Here is a 7,137-nt window from a genome sequence, read left to right as displayed (position 1 = left end):
AGGTAAGCGTTGTGTGTGTGTGTCAAACGGGTGGGTGGGTGGGTGGGTGGGAAGGAGGTGAACTATTCAGAAGGTAAGCCATGAGGATTGTATGGTTTATCTGGTTTTTTCTTTTTGTGCTTCATTAGGTAATGAATTTATATGTTTTAATTAATTAATTATATTAATTTTGTGACAGGTTAATAGTTGTTATGTTGGAGGAGATGACTTTTTTGTTGGAGCATTTTGTCAAGATGGATTATTTACTTAACCATTTCATTTGGCTAGACATTTTGGATATTTTAATATCTCTAGCTATTTCTCTGTATTCTTTACTTGTTTCTAATGTTAAAATTGTGGACAAATGGTATGACTTGTGTTGTAAACATCTTATTGTCAACTTTGTAGATACTGATAACAATTATTACATTGAATGTTTTTATGTTTTAATTTGAATGTTTCTATTTAGATATATCACATATCTCGAAATTACTATTTATTTGAATGAATTCAAAAGGATATCAATAATAATTTTAAAAAGTTACAACAGTATGAACATAATAAGGAAAAAAAGTTATTAATCTGTATCGTAGCTATGCTAAAGAGATGTAAGAGGAAGAAAATAACTTTTCTTACACGCTATAAAACTTCAATTTTATAGCTCTTTCTATAACTCTCTTGAAATGCTATGTTTTCTTAGGACCTATAATAGCGCCCGCTGTCCTAGCGCTCTAAAAAGCGCTATTGATAGTGATTAATAGCGTTTTTCGTCAGCTATGAAAAGCCTATTGTGGTGTAGTGGTGTTAGGTTGTTAATTTTTAGCCTAAGTTTAGACATCTTTTTCTCTTTGGTGAGGTTAGAGAGAAACCTATATGTGAAGTGATCTTGAGTGGATTTTGATTCTCCATTTGTTCTTCAAAGTTTATATATTTGAGTGATTAATTTTCTTCTATCTTCTTCTAATTTCTCATATTGATATATTTTATTGTCAACTTTTATATAAATCTAGTCAAGCTCTTTTTATGTGATTGTTGCATGATACTATATATTGATAGATATTGTTTTATGAGTAGTCTTTTACTGCAATATTGCCAATGGTATATTGTCGCTCTTAGATTTCTCTTAAGATGATTTTTCCTAATGCTAAACGTAAGAATTTTACTGTCTCGAATACATTTTAATTCACATGTTCTTCAAACATATATTTTCCGATTGTTAGTTTGGGATGTGAAATTTTCAATTGAGGAATCTCAAAGATCAAAATCCATTCGGGTGAACGAAGCATATAGGGGAATCTCGACGCCTTACCGGTTTTAATTATATAATTTTCTCCTATATTTTTCTTACACCTAAACTTCTCAACAAAAATTCCATTCTCTTTTATTTTTACTTTATTATTTATCTCCTAAAGCTTTTTATTTGCTAATCATTTCTTGTTCGATTTGTCACTTTCTCGTGGGATCGACTGTCCTAATTGTGCTACAATTGACCGCTTTTTTTGTACACGTTTGGGCGTAATCAAATTTTGGCGCCGTTGCCGTGGAGGTGCGTCAACAAGATTGTTCAGTAGATAATTAGCCAAAGAGGTAAGTACATCGTTTTTATTTATTTGTCTTTTTGTTTGACACGTTTTCTTGTTTGTGTTTCTTAGTCAAGTTAATAATTTTTCTTCTTTCGGTTGTTACCATAGTTTTTCTTCATTAATTTTTTCGGTTCTTTTTCATCTTACCACTTTTAAAAAAAAAAAAAAAAAAAAAAAAAAAAACTTTTTACAGTGTCATTGTTTTATTTGCTTAGTTGTGTCCGTAATTGGTTGTCTTTGAAGTTTGTAAAATGTGTTGCTGTGTCTTTGGAGTTTTGTCACATTGTTTTTAGTTAAAACCAATACATTTGTTTTAGTGCATTAATTTGTCAGTTTCCGTGTTGGGTTTTAGATTTTTCTTAGTTGGCTTATTTTCTTTTCTTTTCTTATTCTTCTTTACTTTATTTCATTTTATTATTATTATTATTTTTGTCATTTTGCTCGTTGATAGTTTTGTTGTTTATGCTTTTGTTAAATTGCACTTATAAATTTCCGTTTCTTAGTCAATAGCTTTAACTCTTTTCTTTTAATTTTGTTCCTTATTATTATTAATTGCCTAAAATATCTATTTAATTTTTCATTCATGGTCTCTTAGGTTGTGACTCTTAGGTGACCAATTTAGATTTAATAATTTATTTCTCATAATTTGTGTAACCTTAGGTTTTAGAATAGTATTAACTTAGGGTACTAATATCTAACATTTAACATTTCATAAAGCATTTCATAAAACACATCATAAAACTTAATAAATTTTCAAGCAATTTTGTAGAAACGTTGGAAAGTACAAACTAAAGGAGTTCTGTCTAGGAGGCTAGTTCCTGTTAGCATTCTACGCCACCAGTCTTTCCTGGGAACGTTGCTCTGTCTAGGAGGTTGGTTTTTAAGGAGGCTTTGCCCCACCAATCTTTCCTGGGAGCACTCTTGGGGGTTGCGATTCACGGTTCTACATTATTGTTTTCTTTGTTTAAAAAAAAATTAAAAATTAAAAAAAATTAAAAAAAAATTAAAAAAAAAGTGAAACGTTGTAGGGTGAATGAATCGTTATAGAGACGAATTAGGGAGATTCGTAATAAGACCGGAGAACCCTAGTGAAGTTTCTTCTCACACGTCTAGTCCTCCCTCGACCCCAGCCTCATTAGCAGTTGCAAATCCGTTCGCAATGGCTCAAAACAAGGAGGTCCAACAGAAGACGTTAAACGATTATCTTCACCCTACACGTACGACCACACCATCATGCATAATGTTTTCCCCTAATATGCCGAATTTGGATTTCAAGCCGGGCATGATCCAACTCTTGCCGCCCTTTCATGGGTTAGAGAGCGACAATCCATACGTGCATATTAGGGAGTTTGAAGAAGTAGTGGCCACTTTTCACAACCGAGCTGAAGCCGTGGACTCTGTGCGATTGAAATTCTTTCCTTTCTCTTTGAAGGACAAGGCTAAAAGTTGGTTGTATTCTCTGCGACCTAGGTCTATTGGAAGTTGAGAAGAAATGACGACAACATTTTTCAACAAGTATTTCCCTCACCATAAGACCAATGGTCTGAAGCGATAGATCTCGACCTTTACCCAGAAGGACAATGAAACTCTGTATCAAGTTTGGGAACGGTTCAAGGATCTGTTAAATCAGTGTCCTCACCATGGTTACGAGAGTTGGCGCCTCATCAGTTATTTCTATGAAGGACTCACGATCCGAGAGCGCTAATTTGTGGAGATGATGTGCAATGGTGAGTTTCTCTAAAAGGACCATGAGGAGGCTTTTGAGTATCTCAACGAGTTAGCCGAAAAAGCCCACACATGGACTGGTCCAAGTGCTACTGACAGCACCAATAGGTCCCGACCGATTGGAATCTATCAATTAAGGGAGGAGGACAACCTCAAAGCCCAAGTCAAATCTTTGACAAGGCAAATCGAGGCCCTCAAAGGCAAAGAAGGTAGAGGAATCCACACGGTCGCAAGGGCAGAGACACATGAGCCATGCTTTGTCTGTGGTGGGGTGGAACATCTAGCTAAGGATTGTCCTGCTTATGGTGAAATGAGAGGGGTTTATGAGGAGCAATGCAATGCCTTAGGGGCGTACAACAAACCTTTCTCTTACACATACAATCCTGGTTAGAGGAACCATCCGAATTTCAATTGGAGAGATTCTAACCAAGCACAACCATCAGGAGGACAATGGAGGACTGAGCAACAGCCGTAACCACCAAAGGCATATTCTGCACCTCAATACAATTCGCAACAGCCAAAGAGTTCTTTTGAGAATACCTTGCAATCTTTCATGGAGGTGCAGAGTAAGACGAATCAGATGTTTGAGTCACTGTTCATGCAAATGGTGGAAGAAAGTAAACAAATGAAGAGTCAAATCACAAAGCTAACTGGAGCTTTGGCTGTTCAAGAACGCGGCAAGTTCCCTTCACAAGCTCATTCAAACCCAAAGGGCCAACATATGGCGCAAACCTCTTGATGAGTTTGCTTCCAACACTTTTGTATCATATTTTTATTCTTTGTTTCGTTTGGTGTTATTTGCGTGCTTTTATTTTTAGTTTGATTTTGTGTGATTTAATATTTGTTTGTGTTTTGGAGAATTAGTTCAGGATGCTCAGCTTAGTTCCAATGTTCATCATCCAGGTGTTCTCTTTCCATGTCTTCTCTTTCCCTGTCTTCTTCATATTGCATATATTTTTAGACATTGAGGACACTGTCTGATTTTAGGCTGGGGGTGGTGAGCATATTCATGCGTGAGATTATTTTTGTCTTGTTGTTATTTAGGGTCAAAATTTTTGCGAGATTATTTGAGTATGATTTCAAAATGTTCGGTTTGAGTCAGTTTTTGCTATCTTAATTACCAAGAAATGATTTTCAGAGTTCTTTTTGAGCACATGCTAAACCTTGTGGTAAGATGGTTGTTAACACATTTAGTTGAGAAAAACTCCCGAGTTTAAGTTTTTCATTTTTGGTGAGTTGTGAGAGTTGAGAAAACAGCTTTTTGAACTTTCATTGATCTTTGGAGTTGGTTGAGTCATTAACGGAGCACTATTGCTTGACTTGTGACTTTGCTTGAGGGATGATTTTTTGTTAGGAATAATTTTTAGAATTGAGCCATGTGTTGTAGATATTTATCATTTTTCTTTTGTATTTCTTCTAAAAAAAGAAAAAAAAAAGAAAAGAAAAAAGGGCAAGAGCATCATTTATCATCAATGTTTACGTAGTTTGGTTGCACTCACGTCTCGTGCCGCATAGTAGCTAGTCAAAAGAATGCCTTACTACATCAGCTTCATCAAATGCATGGTGTCTCTTGCCTTAAAAAAAACAAGAAAAGAAAAAAAAAAGAGTTTGTGTATATTTGTTTGTATTTTTCAGCTCTTTGTTTGTTTATGAGATCTTCCTCTTGACCAGAATGAAATCTCGAAAGCTTGTTTATGGTTTGAGTGATGGATTGTTCTAGATTTGATTTGCCTATCATTTGATCAATGTATGTTTATTAGCTTATCCTTAAATTGTCTTCTCTCACTTGAGTGTTGATTGATTGACTTCCAACTCCATGAGTGAAAACCCTTTGCATTAAAATATTTCTGACACCCGTGAGGTAAATGGAGTTGAGACTTTTTCTTGGTGAATTTTTTGATGATATTTGTGTTATGGACTGTGGTAAGAGGGATACGGTTTGGTGCACACACACACGACTCTGGAGTTAAGACTGAAGTAGTTTTGATAGCATTTTCTGATGACTTACTAATGTTTTGTTTGATTGCTTAGGTGATTTTGCTAGTTTTGATTTGAATTTTCAGCTTGACATGATTTTTCTTTCGCTTGAATTGCTAGGGACTAGCAATAAGCTGGTTGGGGGTTGTGAAAAGTGCATGAAAATGCACCTAAATTGTTCATAATTGCTAAATAAATTAAGTTTTGATTAAACCAAAATTATAAAGAGAAAGAGAAGCCAATCAGCAAGCCAAGCCCGCCAATCAGCCTAGCCGTCCGCTAAGCTGAGCTGCGCCAGTTCCAGCCGCACCAATCACTTCTCGCCATGTGTCGACGTCTGACGTGCCGCAGCCGTGTGGGGCCCAGCTGTCCCCTCGCATACGCGCGCCTGGCACGCACCTCCCTTCCCCCTGCGCGAGTCTCCTCCACGCGTGTGTCACACAGATTTTCTTTCCTCTCCGTGTGGGTCCCGTATTCCAGCAGCTCTCCAACCGCGTCGCGCCACGCGTCCCGTGGGGCCCAGATGCTCCCTCACACACGCGCACTTGGCGCGCAACTCCTCACCCCCGGGTGAGTTCCTTCCACTCACGCGTCAAGTCTTTACTCCGCGTGGACCCCATTGTGCAGAACCTTCTTCTCCGCTAATCAGAGCTTGCCACGTGTCCATGGCGAGCAACGTTTTCTTCCTCTTCGCAAATTAGCTTCCGCCACGTGTCCCATCCGTTTGGTATTCTTCAGCAGCGTTCCGTTTTGGTTCCTGTTGGATGGTTTCAGCATTCATTCTTAGGATTAAAGCCTTGTAAATCCAATTTATGGATAAAACATCCCTTTACATTTTGTTTGCTGATTACAACGTTTTTGCATGCCCATAAATTCTATAAATAAGGCTTTTGTTAAGTGTGTTAGGTCGTTCCTGGGCCTATAATATACCAAATCGAAGCACTTTTTGAGATGTACAATCGTGGCTAGGCATAGCCCACCAACTCAATTTTTTGGGCCAAAATTCACTTGTTTTCAACAGTTTCGGAGCATAAAACATCAGAGAATTGTGACTGAAAACGACCATAACTTTTGATCCAGAAATCGTTACTAGGCCTATAATATACCAAATCGAAGCTCTTTTCTAGCTGTAATATTGTGTCTAGGCAAAGCCCACCAACTCAATTTTTTGGGCCAAAATTAACTTGTTTTCATCAGTTTCGGAGGAAAAAAAAATCAGAGAACTGTGACTGAAAACGGCCATAACTTTTGATCTTGAAATCGTTACTCGGCCTATAATATACCAAATTGAAGCTCTTTTCAAATTCTAATATCGTAGCGGGGTGTAGCATGCCAACCCAATTTTTTGGGCCATAATTCACTTGTTTTCATCAATTTTGGAGGAAAAAAAATCGGGGATCTGTGACTGAAAACAGCTATAACTTTTTATCTAGAAATCGTTACTGGGCCTATAATATACCAAATCGAAGGCCTTTTTGAGCTCTGCAATCGTGGCAAAGCATAGCCTGCCAACCCAATTTTTCAGTCCAAAATTCACTTGTTTTCATCAGTTTCGGAGGGAAAAAAATCAAAGAACTGTGAATGAAAACGGCCATAACTTTTGATCTACAAATCGTTACTGTGCCTATAATATACCAAGTCGAAGCTCTTTCTGAGCTGTAATATTGTGGCAGAGTATAGCCCACTAACTCAATTTTTTTTGCCAATATTCACATGATTTCATTAGTTACGGACGAAAAAAATCGGCTAACTGTGACTGAAAACAGCTATAACTTTTGATCTTTAAATCCTTACTTGGCCTATAATATACCAAATCAAAGCTCTTTTTGAGTTCTACAATCGTGGTGGGGTGTAGCCTGCCAACCCAATTTTC

At 37.1% G+C, this 7,137-nt stretch overlaps 1 non-coding gene across 1 annotated transcript; it reads right to left on the bottom strand.

Moving 5' to 3' along the window:
- Positions 1–3,102: 3,102 nt before the first annotated feature.
- On the bottom strand, positions 3,103–3,209 carry LOC112093766. The gene has a single exon (XR_002903195.1). It is a non-coding gene; the product is annotated as a small nucleolar RNA R71 (small nucleolar RNA).
- Between the last annotated feature and the right edge of the window lie 3,928 nt (positions 3,210–7,137).

This window comes from Morus notabilis, unplaced genomic scaffold, assembly GCF_000414095.1.
Source record: "Morus notabilis unplaced genomic scaffold, ASM41409v2 Scaffold375, whole genome shotgun sequence".
Taxonomy (NCBI): Eukaryota; Viridiplantae; Streptophyta; class Magnoliopsida; order Rosales; family Moraceae; genus Morus; species Morus notabilis.
The sequence above is the reverse complement of the archived record's forward strand: the minus strand, read 5'-3'. Positions and strand labels throughout refer to the sequence as shown.